Source organism: Lissotriton helveticus, chromosome 6 (assembly GCF_964261635.1).
Source record: "Lissotriton helveticus chromosome 6, aLisHel1.1, whole genome shotgun sequence".
Lineage (NCBI taxonomy): Eukaryota > Metazoa > Chordata > Amphibia > Caudata > Salamandridae > Lissotriton > Lissotriton helveticus.
The window spans coordinates 773,472,267-773,487,361 of NC_136067.1; the positions used below are offsets into that span (position 1 = coordinate 773,472,267).

General features: G+C 47.0%; 1 protein-coding gene across 2 annotated transcripts in view; it reads right to left on the reverse strand.

Annotated features, from left to right (window-relative positions):
• Window positions 1–15,095, reverse strand: part of ANKRD6 (ankyrin repeat domain 6) — a 694,439-nt gene that overhangs the window by 496,659 nt on the left and 182,685 nt on the right. The window contains exon 1 of one of the 2 annotated variants that reach the window (XM_078648270.1): window positions 8,631–8,707. The exons of the other annotated variant lie outside the window; for it this stretch is intronic. The gene's annotated coding sequence lies outside the window, so the exon portion shown is untranslated. Of the gene's footprint in view, window positions 1–8,630; window positions 8,708–15,095 lie in introns of those variants that run through there. 2 annotated transcript variants of the gene reach the window in all.

A 15,095-nucleotide genomic window follows, 5' to 3' on the forward strand; every position in this document is an offset into this window, starting at 1 on the left:
AGACACTCACCCCCAGTCACTTTTAGATCAGGGTTGAATCCATCATTGTTCTTTAGCTCACTTCGCCGCTCCTTCAGACCCAGCCATTAGCAAATCAGTCTTCACCCTTTTCCTCATGGGAACAGTCCAGCCGGAACTGCCAAGCCAGGTCTTCCCTGGACCCGAAACAAGCATCCTGAGACCGGTTTCGGGTTAACACCCCTATTCATCCAGGCTAGCTTGAATCCATTGGCAAAGTGAGCAAGGGACCGACATCTGGGCATACCCTGCCAACTTAGGGCAAACAAATCAAACACAGTAAGATGATGGACCGCAGTGTGGCGGTGGTCAGACCCCCACCACGGGTTCAGCGGTTGAGAACTCATAATAGGCCCTAAATGAAAAACTATAAGGTAAAAAAAAAATCCAACTGATGCTCAAGATGATGATGGAAAAAACAAACTTGGTTCAGACTTGGGAAGCCAAACCAGAGTGAGTAGCAGCGTTACTGCCCAATGCATGCCTGTGATAGATGTCCCTGTAACGGAACTAACACAGTACTATGAAACATCAAATATTGTATAACAGATATATTAGTATTTAAGGGTGTGATGCTTAAACCAGCACGTTCTGCTACTACAGGGTGTGGATCGCTGAACCTTCCTTTCTTTTGTCTGTTACAGCTAATCACAGCGTTCATTTGGCTTGAGAAATGACTTCCAACATGTTTTGTCCCACAGACTAGGGTTTTTTCAGAGATAGGGTACTTCCAAGGCAAGATATGGTGACAAAAGAAACGTTTGAGAGGTGTATGGTCATCTAAAATTTCAAGAAAGAGAACTTTCCCCAAAAAGGTTCCCAGGTTCAGACCACTTCAACTGAAGTGTTTAGCGAAAGAGCAAATAAAGTCTCTTGATTAGCGCCTTACCATGGGAAATTAACCCTGAGTCAGTAGTATCACTAGTAAGAGACATATCTGTAGCACAATGTGAGGCATGTGTTTACATACTGCACCTTGAGACCCTCGCGGGTGATTTGCCACTCTTTATAAATCCTAATCGATTGATTGTTCAGCTAAGGTATAACATTAATTATTGGAAGCAGGGTGTAGGAATGTGCCCTGAAAACTTTATGAGGTTGTCTCTATCTTGCTATTTTAAGTGGATATGTTGTGTATTACTTTAGTACACAATCCATTTTAATAAGTTCAAGCACTATTTTGTATTGGGACTGACACTGTAGTCAGCCTTGTGCCCTCAGCTGCCAAAAATCTAGACTAACTGTGGCACTCCTCTTTCACAGTGAACACTCCTCTTAATTGTCAAGAGTCCTGGCAGAATTTTACACTTTAGTTCATATTGATTTCACCCAATGAACTGTTGGGCTGGTGAGAACAGTAATACTACTGCTTTATTGTGGTGTAGTTCTATAGTATTTTTCAAACCAGTAGTAGACACAAATGAGGTAATGCAAGTTGCAGTTGTTGCATAGAGCCAGCGGGTGACTTTCTGTTCCGTGGTCCATCTGGTCTCTGTGCCAGCACTGCCTCATTTGCAAGACAACAGAAATGAGGTGATGTGCTGGCTGCAGGCCAGAGGTACCACCCATGATTGTGAGGCATTACTGTCAATCAATGAGTCTAAGAGATATTGAAAAGACAGAGACCATGGGGCATTTACAAGCTTGGGGGCAACGGATGGGAAATTTCCAACTCGTGTGTGGCAGTGGGTGAGTGTCTGCTCTCTCAGGCCGATCACAGATGCAGGGTTCCTGTCGACACCTGGAGAAACTGGGCTGAGACTGGCCCGTTTAATAGATTCAAATTAGTGTATTTTCTGTAGAACACTCTCTATCACCTTACAGCAACTTCAGTGCTCAAAGGTGTACAGTGTATTTCTGAGAATACTGTTTGAGGGCTGTGGCCCGTCATGTGTGACACCTTTATCCAGTCTAGGGTTTTTAGGAAATAGCATTTTGAATACCCCAATTTTAGGCCACTCTTACAAAGTTGAGAACAAAACGCCAAGTCATATAAACCAATATGTTGTAGGGTACAGGGGGCCGACTGAAAGTTCATTAATGGAGCATCACCTCTTGGCAGCAATGGTCTGGCTATATCAATAAAACAGGATTTGGCCTCTTATATCCACACTCTCGTTCGCCTTTTTATTTTAATTTTATGACCAATGAGTCACTTCACTCCCAAGTTCTTGCTCCCTCGTCCATTCTCTAGCCATCCCATTCCTTCTCTGTGAGAATTTCGCTGCTACTGAATTTCAAGTGTTGCTCCCAGGATACCTTGGGAATGTGCAAAGGGATTAACTTAGTATAATGTCAATTCAGGCTTAAATAGTTCAAAGATGCAGTAAGAAAAAAAAAAGAGTGATAGAAATTGGCAGCCGGGTTTATTTAACAAGGAGTACAACAGCACCTTTGGCATGCAAATGAAGCATCACAAACACTCACCGACTAAGCATTTAAAGAGAATGAAAGGAAATGTCGCTCAATGGGAAAATCACTTTGAGTACTAAACCAAAGGGTGAATTGTCCTGTTCTTTAAATGACCGAGTCTTCGGCATAACAGCAACAAATATGAACCACCAAACCGGCTTTCCTGGCATCACTGTAGCTGTAAATAATTTAAAGGGACAGAAATGACATGCATTTAATTTAAGGTTACAAAATGACTCCAGTGTACTCCAGTGCTGGCATTCTGGGATTTACAGCCTTAGTTCTGTTCACTTAATCCAATGTGACTAAAACACCTGAAAACAATAATCTGTAAAAGGAAAGCCAACGTCTAGAGCACTGTGTCTCTGGTGCAATGAAGTCCTCTGGTAAACTGAAATTAAAAGCACAAGGGGTGTATTCATTGGCAATCAGACTTTTTCTTTGAATTATGGCGCATTCCCAGCTGTGACCTACGTAGAACAGATCTAGAATTGCTAAAACTCGGACACCTTGTATACAGCTGCCAAGCGACTACATGTCATGGGAGCACCTTCAGTTAAGTCTTGTTGGTTTGGCCAACAGTGGGAACCAGCCTGGCAGGTATTGACAGGCCGCAACCAGGATAAGTTCCTCTGGACCATGTCCAGATGCAGTCCACCGACACTGGCACACACGCAGCAACGCCTCTGCGCACACTCAGTGTTCAACTTGCAGCAGTAGCCGCATGATTGTTATTTCTTGAAAGCCTGGTTAGCAACTGCCTCATTTCCCAGAATATCAGTAAGTCCTTTGATTTGAAATATGTCCTTCCTGGGAGCAGCTAGATGTTAACAGCCCATATCTGATGGTTGATTCCAAAGCCCATCATAGACGGGAAGAAAGAAGCTGTCAGCTTGTTATTTATTAACTAGTCACACCACCACTTACTTAGAGGTAGAGATACTTTGCGACTTTAAAAGTCTTTTCACATGCTCTTCTCCATGAAATGTACGTGTTCTGTTATATTGGCCTCAAGTGTCACACATGACATGAGGTCACTTAGAAGTTGTTGGGATTAAAAAGCAAGAAATGCTCAGGGTCTGGCTGATCTTGTGATGATTTGTTTATTCTACAAGTGAAGGGTCACTTGGTTAGATTTTAGGGGGGCAATATCTTTTTCATCGAGGCTTAGACTTTTGATCAGATGACAAGGATGCTGGCTGTGTCTTGCATTACTGTCACATTATGTTGCCATTGTGTGATATTTTCCCATTGCACACTTTTCTGTGAGTTTCACATGTGTTCAGCGGAAACCTGAGTTCAAATGATATGGGCAAAGAATCGGTCTTTTGGGGTAGACGGTTGAGCTTGGCTTCCTTCTCCTTGCTCTCCGTCATGGCTCATTTCATCCTTTCATTTATCGGTCAGGAGTTTGGGAACTGTGTAGGATCTTTCCTTTGGCACTTTGGAATTGAGGTTGTTTATCACAATGGTATTGGGGCTGTATGTTGGGTTACAATGATTGGTGCTGTCAGCAATGCCAGGCCATTCTCGCCAGCTTGGCAGCTCATGTTTTTTGTATTACTGCACCTTTGTGAATTCTTATGACAGAAGATTATGTGACCTTGTTCTCATGCGTGTGCGGTGTTAATCCTCTTTTAGGGATGTGCAATTTGTATCCTTTGACTTCTTTTTTTGTAATAAACTACTTAGTATCACGTTAGTAAGTATGATCAACACAGAATATGTATCTACATAGAAAGCAATATCACACTTGCACAATACAAGGATTGATAATAGGAGCATGAAACCAACAATCTGAACTACATGACCTCCTCACAATCAGGAATCGCCTGTATCACAGTCTCGGGGGGGGGGGGGGGTTCATAGACTGCGATATCAAATGGTCCACCAAGGAACCCCATATCTTGGTGTGATTTAACCGCTTAACCGCGGCGGTGCCGCATCGGCCAACGGATGTGCGCAGCTCTATGGAGTTAGTGCGCGTGACGGCCGTTGGCCGACAGAAGCAGCGAAGGGGTTAAGGGCACCCCATAGACTAACAGCCACTTGCAACAACATGCATCTATCCATGCCCCCCTCAACTCCAAGTGCCTCTCTGATTCTCCTCTTCTAGTTAATATCTAGTGTTGTCAAGAGTAACCTACGAATGCTGTGGCCTGAAACCTTTAGCAAGCTCCATTTCCTCTAGCTGAGTCCTTTTCCTTCTGTTTGCTTGGTCTAATCTTGTGTGCTCCTGCTTATCCCCTTCTGATAAAGTGTTCCTTCTAGTAAGACAATGTCCTGCGAAAACTAGGTTGTTTCTATTTTTAAATGCTGAGATTGCTTCAGCCACAGGTTTGCTGTCATTAGCCTTCAAGTCTAGAACACTCTCAGGGTGTTTGTCAGTGACGTTAGTTGTCATGCGGCTGTTGTGAAAAGGCTACTATTTTGTTCACAGTCTTTCTGTGATTTATGTATTTGCCTGATACTTCAGAAGGGCAATGGTTGCCCTTCACATAACTATATTTGGGTTCCTGTATCTGGTGCTCTTTCCTTATGGTACTTTGTGCTTTTTTGAATATTGGTAACACTGCCCTCCTATGTTTGACCAATCTCAGAATATGGGCTTGAAGTGAAAGACTTCTTTGGCTATAGATTTAATGGTGCATCGGGCAGTCAGTTGTAATCCTAAATAGTGCTTTAGAACCAACATTTCCACAATACTTGTGGCTTGCCTTGCCACTGCTTGGTATAGCCCAATGCTGTATGGAGTGGGAAAAAGCAACAGGTACTAAGTGGAGATTCTGTGATTACATTTCAGTAATCCTCAGTACATTGAGTCCTTCTATCTGAGTCCTATGTTCCTTTCCTCTGGGTAATCTGTTATTTGCCATATAAGGACTACATTGTATATTAGAACTGTGACTTTCAGACAAGAGATCAGGTATTTATTCCGTCATTCCAAGTGACTAACACCGTGCATTAAATTTCAAGAACTAACACAGGTGCACTTCTATGGGATATAACTGGTCCTCAAGGAGTAATGATGGTGCCCGTAAGCATCTGAGTAATGAAGAGTACCGGAGCGTACGGACAGCATTCCTAGTATTTGCAGAAATGCAGTGTGATCATCATACTTTTGCTTGACAGAGGGAAGATTTAGGCTTTATATGTTTTTTGGATGAAGAGTAGGAGGCAATGGGATTTGTTTTATTTTTTTCAAATGGATGGAGCACAAGTCAGATACTGCCACAGTAACAAATATTTCCTCAAACTTTTTTAAATACTCAGACTAATAGCATATTTAATTAAGCATTTACTTCACACAGTGCAGCCAGCAATTGTTCCAAGGCCCTATAACACTAAGAATCGACATTCTTAGGAAATTGGCACTGTGTCTTTCTCTTGCATCGTGTTTGTTGAAAGCATTGCACATCTGGGTATTCAAAGCAAGGGTCGGACTGACCTAAAAGGCAATCAGGCAGTGCCTGTTAAGCTAGTCTGACAGGTCAGAGTGTGAGCTGGGTTTTTGGCTGTTTGAGGACTCATTTATGGTCTGCTGGGCTCGTTTTTACTGATGATTCTCCTGATATAAAAACAAACATTGCATGCGCATGCTCAAATCCATGCATTCTTCCTTATTTTACAAAACACTTCTAGAGCGCGTATTTACAGGTTCAAAACTGCCCCAATTTACAAACATGGGGCACTTTCTTAAGCTTTCCAATTCAGTAATGGGGGGTTCTGCCCCAGTCAGACACTGTTCATAGCCATTAAAAGCAGCTTTGGGATACACCCAGCAATAAGAGTTTGAACATTTGTATTTAAAGAGCACAGCTGGTACTTACTTCTGCTGCTGCCCTGTATCTGATAGTGATGTGATGGTTGCCTTCATATTAGATTCTTGCGTGGGGCTGTGTTGTGCATGCCTTATTGGAAGGTTTTATTGGATTGAGGTAGAAGTGTCTGTCACGAAGTATGTGGAATTTACTGTTCTGTAATTTTACATTTTATTGGACCTCTTGTTAAGTCCTCCCTTCTGGTCCATTGTTTCCTCCTTATGCTTTTGTTCAGCGTTTATCCTTCTCTGTCATTTGTTGTAACGGTGACAATAAAAGTAACCACCACAAAAAGTCTACAAAGCTGGATGGGGCACATAATTACATTCTAGGGACGGATAATTTGCTGGCTTCCCTGAGAAACTGCTCAGTGACGCCGTCAATTATGGAACAGGTATGTGAGGAGCCGTGACTAAATTATTCGCTGGGAAACTGCACCATTTGCGCTCTATTTCCGGCTTCTACGCTTCTGTGATCCCGGGCAAGGCGCTTCCCTTCCTTGTCCTGCAAAAATACAGCAACTAGAAATTACATAAAGTTTGGCATTGAAAGTTTTAGACACTCACTGGAAGCAGGTGCGTTTACCCTTTGGTGAAAAAGATAAAAATTAGGAACATCGAATTGCTGAGCTATGTTCGTGAGTTCTGTTTACAGCATCTGAGAACCTGTACTGTTTTCTGTCAGCCATGCAAGTGTGGCGCTGCCAGTCAGCCTTCTCTGTGCTATTTCGTGCTTCCTCTGGAATGCAGCCTGCGTTTGTGGCTGCCCTAGACAGACTAGAGTCGCATGTACTAAAAGCCAGCCTCTGTGATGGACCTGGGAGGCCTTACTCTTCTAGTCACAACAGCTGACGTGAGCGTGCACTGCCAGCCTAGCGGCGGGAGCAGCAGGCCGGGGAGCCGGGACTGCGTGCACCTGTCACGGCCCGCGGGCTGCCTGGGCCGACGGTGGGGGACCTGCAGTAGCCATGGACAGAAAGAGCGCAACCGCAGCCCCTTCACCGGATTGCAAAGGCCCGGCCTGGGTTTCCCGGCAGACGGCGATCACATGCCAAGTCCCGTCAACAAAGCAGGCTCGCTCCGTGACCACGGTGCTGGTCCGAGCCCCGCGCGCGTCCTGAGAAAGACGGGGCGCGAGAACACGCCACCGCCGCGAGACAACGGCAACCGCCGCGCGAGCCCTATTTTGGAACAACCACGGATTGGCGGTTGGTGATAACGGCACGTGCTCGTTTTTAAACCACAGGCCCGCGAGGCTGCGCTGCGCTGCATAGTTATAGATGCCAATAAGCAGTGCAGTGCTTAATTTGAACCGGTAGTTTCCGGTGCTCGGCACCGACACTTATGACAGGCTGCCATATGGTGCCACTGCTCAACTAATTTAGAGATGAGCAGAACAACGGTCGTTTCTTAATACAATATACTTACAACATTTGTAATATCTGCCTCCCGAGCCATCCCTTTAGCTCAGGGGACCTGGAATAATCTGCAGTGTCGCACTTGGAGAGACAGGGCAATTGGAGGTGCAAGCTTCAGTGGCTTCCTAGTCAGGGGCATGGTACTTTTTTATTTTACAAATTAAGCACGTAGATAGATGGAAGTTAATTTTGCTAAATCAACCCAACAACGGATACGCTCACTTGCCAGCATGAACCATCAACGTGTACAATGTAGACAACACAGACCTCCACATTCCCGGCACGACTACAAGCTCCTTTCCAGCACTACTGTCTACAACATCTGTAATCCCAACCAATGGGCTCATCACCAGCCTATGAAAGCAAGCGCTCGGTTCGTACATTTACCGTGAGATTCGCCCAACAGAAAACACGTCACTTAATAATCACCATATCGTGAATTTCAGTTGATCAATTGCATATGTACGCAGCTACATATGCAAAAACAACAACATATAGGTTTCTGGACGCTGTGCTATATACACCCGGCAGAAAAAAACAAGGCCAATTATACTTTTTGAGGAAAAAATACCAACTGTGTCCAGTGTACACCATCAGACTCCAACATGCGGCTGCAGGATGCAACCAGAACCAAAGCGAGTTTTCTGTAAAGCTGTTTAGCAGACATTCAACAACTCATATAGCTGCGACCAAAAGCAGATGACACCATTTGTGACTGGTCAAATGGAACCAGGTGCAGAGTTGACATAATCTATTGCATTTAAACGGGTATCTCTTTGTAAAGGCAATGGCTATTTAATTACCGGGTGAATAGTGGAGGCAAAGTGCCCTGTATCCCATAAACAAGCAATAGTCTCTGTTATTTATCAGACAGACAGCTTAAGAACACACATTTCTGCAATATAAATTAACAGCATAACATGTAAAAAAAACAAAAAACTTAACAGAACCAAAGTACTTACAGAAGCAGTCCGGCTCTGAGATGAACCACTCCAGAGAGAAAATCCCACATAAACAAATGTTCCCAAACCATCCCTCGCATTCCAAAAGCCTGACTAGGAATGAAGGACAAGACCCGTGAAGGGGGATACACAGGCGGCTGTGGGCCAATGAGCTCCCCCGGCAGGATTTACATGTGAATGGCCGGCCTCTGGGGGCCAGTCACATGCAGCAGGAATCCTTTCAAGTGACAGCAGCTCGGGCCAGCAGAAGTGACTGCCTTCGCCCCTCCCCCGCCCGGCCCCCCGCGACCCTTTCTTCACGAAGAATGACTGGCCTCGGAGGGGCTGCGCCTCCCTTCTGTTTGTCAACCTCCGCACGTCTGTTTACACCCCTCTTTCGCACCTCACTGGGTGCAAATGCAGGACTGTAAAACAATCAACTACAAGTAAAAACAATTTGTGCGTGCTCCTTTAACCAGAGCGCTATTTCATATTGCACATAATCCAGACCCATATTTTACATTTGACTTATAATAGCTGCGCCAGGCAGAACATTCACCAAAAATAATATAGATTTAAAACCTAGCCCACAATGGTGATGGTGCCCAGTCCTTCACGAGGCTAGTAGTATTGTTACGCATTGTCATTGCATTTATATAGCGCTTACAAACCCTGATGTGGCACTGAAGTACTTTCTGCCGGGCAACATGCGCGCTGCTCCAAAACCCAAGGTTAGTGGTTACTCGTTCTTGGAGTACAATATGTGAAGCGGAGTACAAGGGTAACCTGACTGAGCGAGTACAAGAATATTAAGTGTGATGGTGTCTGTGGAGAGTGGTGTAGCTAAGGTTGTCATCTAGAAAACTATGGCCCACATTACTAAAGTTTCGCATGGACGCTCGTTAATGACATAAGGTGACACAGAAGATGACGTCCGTGTATGTGTGCATTGCTAAATTGCTTTACGTCACACAAGTATGCAAGTAACCTTTAGCAAGTGTGGACCTTTGTTTCAGGTTCGGTTTTGCAGTTGCAAACCAATGACCATCACCACCCCCTTTTGTACCGCAAACCAATGAAGCAGGATTACAAATCCAAGAATGCATTCGTCCATGATGACACAATTATCTGGTAACCTGGTAACCTCAAGTTGAGCAGAAAGGTTGAGTGTGCGAATTGTGCACGAAAAATAATTTCGTCCAGAGAAAAAGTACTTCTGGAAGGTGATTGACTGGTGGAAGAATTCAGTTGAGGGTAATCGGTAAACCAATCTTAATCTTTTATAAATATTGCTTCCAATGAGAGCCTATGTAACTATCCCAGTTAACTTCCACCACCTGTTTTAGTAGTAACTCCCGACAGTAAGTTGTGAATCGACTTTTATGTAAAGGGCTCTGTCACACAGGGTCTTGATCGCTGTCTCTAAAACCGCTAAATAAATAAACTAAACAGATCTAAGCAATTCTTTGATGGAGACGAGGATCTACAATGCTGATGATAATCATATAATTCAATTTTCAGCAAACACCAGAATATGGGTGTTGGCTACCCATAGGTATATCATTAGAAATGACACTGCAGCTGTTGCCAGTCTTATTTCCCAGTAGGAAGATGAAGGCATCACTTCCATTGCCAGATTTCACCATCAGAACAACCCTGGTATCGGTCAAAATCAATATCTGGAATGAAATAAAGCAGCTGCAGCTATCCAAGTACGACTTAAGAAACCTGATGGAACAGCGTATACTGTATCTGAAGTAAGTCAGTTACATAGTGCTACAGTTTCACTGTAGTAAACACTTTTGCAGGAGACTCTGAAAGTTATGCTTTATCGGTGACCTAATGTTAGAACTGGCTATTTCTGGTAGGCTAAGGCTGACGCCAAAGCCAGGCAGAAACCACCATTCTAGTCAGGGCGAGGGAGTCACACGCCAAGATAACCCCTGCTCACCCCCTTGGTAGCTTGGCACGAGCAGGGAGGCTAAACTCGGAGGCAATGTGTAAAGCATTTGCGCCAGCACACAACAGCAACAACATCCTAGGCACACCACAAAAGGAACTCCACACAAGGTTATATTAAAATAACTTTTGTATTGTCAAAACACATCAGATAAAAATCACACATGTACATTGTGCCAACTGGCACGGGCAACATTCATAAGGGATTATGTACAGGACAGGGCCACATGGGCCACTGTCAGAATCAACACTTTGTAGATATAGAAATAGCACTTATAGAACTTAGAATAAGTATAGCAAAAAGAATAACAGTTGTAAATCACATCCAGTAACTACTGGGGACAGGTAAGTACCACCTACGCAACCCTAACCACCTTAGGAGAATGTCACGCAGGGGACCGGGACCTCACTAGGACCACCTGTACTAAAAAGAACAACCACCTAAGTATCACACAGCATTTAGGGGTCTAGGAAAGAACACATTACCCATGATGCATAAATATACATTCAGAGGAGTAGTAAAGGGAAACACATGATGCATAAACCTACACATTCAGCGGTGTTAAGAATAAAGCACATGATGCAATAAAAATACATTCAGAGGTACCATAACAATACAATAGCGCAAAAGTCACATGATGTCTAAAAACATTCAGAGGTGCAGGAATATAAACCATACAATTGCGCACAACCTTACATAAGCCACCACCTGTGGCAGTCCCTAGGCCAACTGGCCTTGGTGCCCACTACTTGCTGGGCACCTGGGAATCACACAAAACCTAAACGGTGCAGCTGCCCACTAATTGCTGGGCAGCTGGGAACTTCAAAACTGCGACCAAAACTGCGCCTGTCGCTGGAGCCACCAAGGCTCTCAAAACAACAGAGCCCCCTAGAGCCTCCATGGCTCTAAACACAAAATGGCCCTCGAGCCTCGCTGGGCTCGTAAATCAAATGCCCCTTCAGAGCCTCTCTGGGCTCTACTTCACGTTGGGGCGACCCGCTGCCAACCGGGGCCGCCCTGCTGTTCCAACTATGCCCCCCTAGACAACTGTGGGGGTCGTTGGAGCCCCTCCTCGGGCGGCTCGAGAACCAAATGCCCCCTGGGACCCTCTAGGGTCTCGCACAACTGCTCCCGATCGTTGGAGTCCCCCACTGGGGACTCTGCAAACACTGGTGTGCCCAATCGTTGGAGCCTCGGGGCTCTAAGAACTGCCACGGAGCCCATCAGGGCTCGGGAACCTCCAACAATGCCCCCGGGGCCCTCGTGGGCCAAACAAGAATGCGGTGGGGCGGCCCACTGCCATCTGGGGCCGCCCTGATTCAAGTGCCTCAAACCGGCACCACACGGAGCTTCCCCCCCGCAGCCCTTCACTCACCGGCCCTGCTGCAGGGAGGCTCCATCGTCGCGCCGTCTCTCTGCGGCGTCCTCTCTTCTCTTTCCCGGGGCTCCCTCCAGACCATAGGAGCCCCGGGTGGCCATTACCGCTCTCTTCTCTCCGCGGCGGGGGCAGGCACCGGCAATGTGCCTCGCGCCCCCTCCGCTACTGCTCCGCTCCTCCGGGGCTCCCTCAGCAATGGGAGCCCCGCACCGGCGACATCAGCCGCCATCTCCCCGGCGCCTTCCTCCTCTCTTCCCGGCTGCGGGGCGGGACTTCCGGCCGGTCACGCTGGGATTGGCCGGCCGGCCGGCCAACCACTTCCGGGTCGCTGCGGGCAGCGCAGCGGCCCCGCTTAGGCAGGCAGGCGGGGAGTCATTATCCGAGGAGTCGGCTCCCTCGAGATAAATAAATATAAAAATAAAAGCGCTTATTAAGCGCGTGGGGCAAAGTACAGCGCTCCTAGCGCTGTAAGCACACATAAAGCGCTCTCAAGCGCTTAGGGGCAATAAAGCGCTCCAAAGCGCTAGAATAGCAAGTCAAGCGCTACAACAGAAAAATAAAGCGCTCCTAGCGCTAAAAGGCAACCAAAGGTCACCAGTCCAGCAAAAAGCACAATCCAAGCGCTCCTCAGGCGCCAGGCCCCCAAAAGTCCTCCATAAAGTCCTTTAGGAAGGTGAAGCAAAGGGGACCCAGCAAAAGGGTCTCCAGAGTCCAGGAGAACAGCAGGAATCCAAGGCAAAGCCAAGTCCCCCCATCAGCCTAGGAGGGCAGAGGGGTCCCCCAGAAGTCCTCCAGGCATCCAGGGGCTGGGCAGCGCCCGCCCCTGGTAGATTCAAGTCAGAAACAAGAACCTTTTGGAAGGGAACACAGCCCCTTCATATAAACAGAAAAGCCTTTGAAGTCTTTGTGTAGGCAGTGTGAGAACCAGCTAGGACTGGTTATAGGGAAGTCCCTTCAGTATCAGGGACAGAGGTGACAGTCGCCCAGCGGGGGGGTGGAGCCAGCATTGTGGCAGGCAGGCACAGCCCTTCACTATCAGGTGCTAATCTCCTCCCACTTCCCTGGCAGCAGATGCTGCCTTTCATCCACGGGCTGACTCAGACAACCTCCTGGGGCTCTGCAGCCCCTGTCACACTCAAACCAGACAGTCAATCCACAAGCAGGCCCAGGCACTCCTGGGCCAGGCTCATCAGCCAATCACGTGCCAGCAGACTCACTACACAAATATGCCAACTTCCAAAAGTGGTACTTCTAGACTAGACACAACCATGCCGCATACACCATTACGCAGCATTCAATCTCACGAGTTCACACATATCAAACTGACCCTGCACTCCCCACACATCAGGAACTACCATGGGCATACATATTCTCCATTCATTCCTATGGGAGGGCAGGTCACTCACCACACATACACAGAGAGCACACGCACTTTACACTGTACCACAGTGAAAAAGTGCGCAGAGGCCTAAAATCACCAACCCAGGTTCCAGAAACAGGCTAGGACAAAGCATATAGTTTCGGGGTGAACCTGCCAAAAGGGCCAGGTCCAACACCTAATATTTGCTCTCTTATTCTGCCTCTGAAAAGGTTACATTTAAATTCCTGGTCGGGCCCATTTAATTTCTTGTGGGCAAGAAGACTCCCTGCGAACACAAGCAGATGATGGGCGGAGCGCTGAAACTTTTCAGACACTCACCCCCTGTCACAGATCTGGGTTGAATCCATCATCGTACTTTAGCTCACTTCGCCACCTCAGTTCAGACCCAGCTATATGCAAATCAGTCTGTGACCCTGTGCCTCATGGGAACAGTCCAGCCTGAGCTGCCAAGCCAGGTCTTCCCTGACCCAGGCATTTGTCACCCGAGTGGTACGGGTATGCCCAGACGTGGTTCCCGTGCTCTCCATGCCACTGGAGTCAAGCTATCCTGGCTGATGAGGGGTGAAACCGCAAAACCGGTCCAAGGATGCTTGTTTCCAGTCCAGGGAGGACCTGGCCTGGCAGTTCGAGCTTGACAGTTCCCATTGGGCACAGGGTAAAGACTGATTTTCATATGGCTGTGTTCAAACTGGAATGGCATGGTGAGTAAAAAAACTATGGATTTAGGTCAAGATCTCTGTACTGGGGCAAATGTATGACATTGTTCTGCATTCTGTCCGTCAATTGTTCTTTTTGCATTTGTCACGCCGAGTGGGACGGTTATGCCCAGACGTGGGTCCCGTGGTCTCCATGCCCCTGGAGTCAAGCTATCCTGGCTGATGAGGGGTGAAACCCCGAACCTGGTCCTAGGATGCTTGTTTCCAGTCCAGGGAGGACCTGACCTGGCAGTTCGGGCTGGACTGTTCCCATTGAGCACAGGATCAAGACTGATTTGCATATGGCTGGGTTAAAACTGGAATTGCATGGTGAGTAAAAAAACAATGGATTTAGGCCAAGATCTCTGTACTGGGGCGAATGTATGACATTGTTCCGCCTTCTGTCTCCCTGGGGGGTCTCCACGCGCTGGGGTTCTGTAAGCCTTGGCCGGATGGCCATGACTGTCGAAGAGCCAGGTCTTGAGATTTCTTCCTGAACTGTTCCAGTGAAGGGGAAGTGCATAGGTCGTTCCATGACTTGACCGCAAGGTAGGAGAAGGAACGACCTCCACAGTGGCTTCGACGGGTGCAGAGGATGTGGGTCAGAGCAAGGGTGGAGGAGCAGAGCTCTGTGGTTGGTTGGTGAAACGTCAGGCGGTTGTTGATGTAGGCAGGTCCAGAATTGTTGTGGGCTTTGTAGGCATGAATGAAAAGTTTGAAGAGGCTTCTTTCCCAGACAGGGGGCCAGTGGAGAGCTCTGAGGTGAGGGGAGTAGTGCTTTTACTGTGTTTTGTTGCTGACCCCTGGCATAAATTAAAATAAAATGGATTAAAACATAGGAATGCTTAAACATTAAATGCTGTGTACAGATGGGTAGAAAGTCAATGTGTGTAGTGTGACTGTGACGGGAGAACCCTGGAGGACCAGCAGGAATATCCCGGGGGCACTGAGCCCCCACTGAGTGACGACAGCGGAGGGGCGGGACCTAACAGGGTTGTTAATCCCGGAAGTTGAACCAAGCGGTGTGGATGGTCGAGGAGGTGAGGAGCAGAGTGGAGAACAACACAGCGAC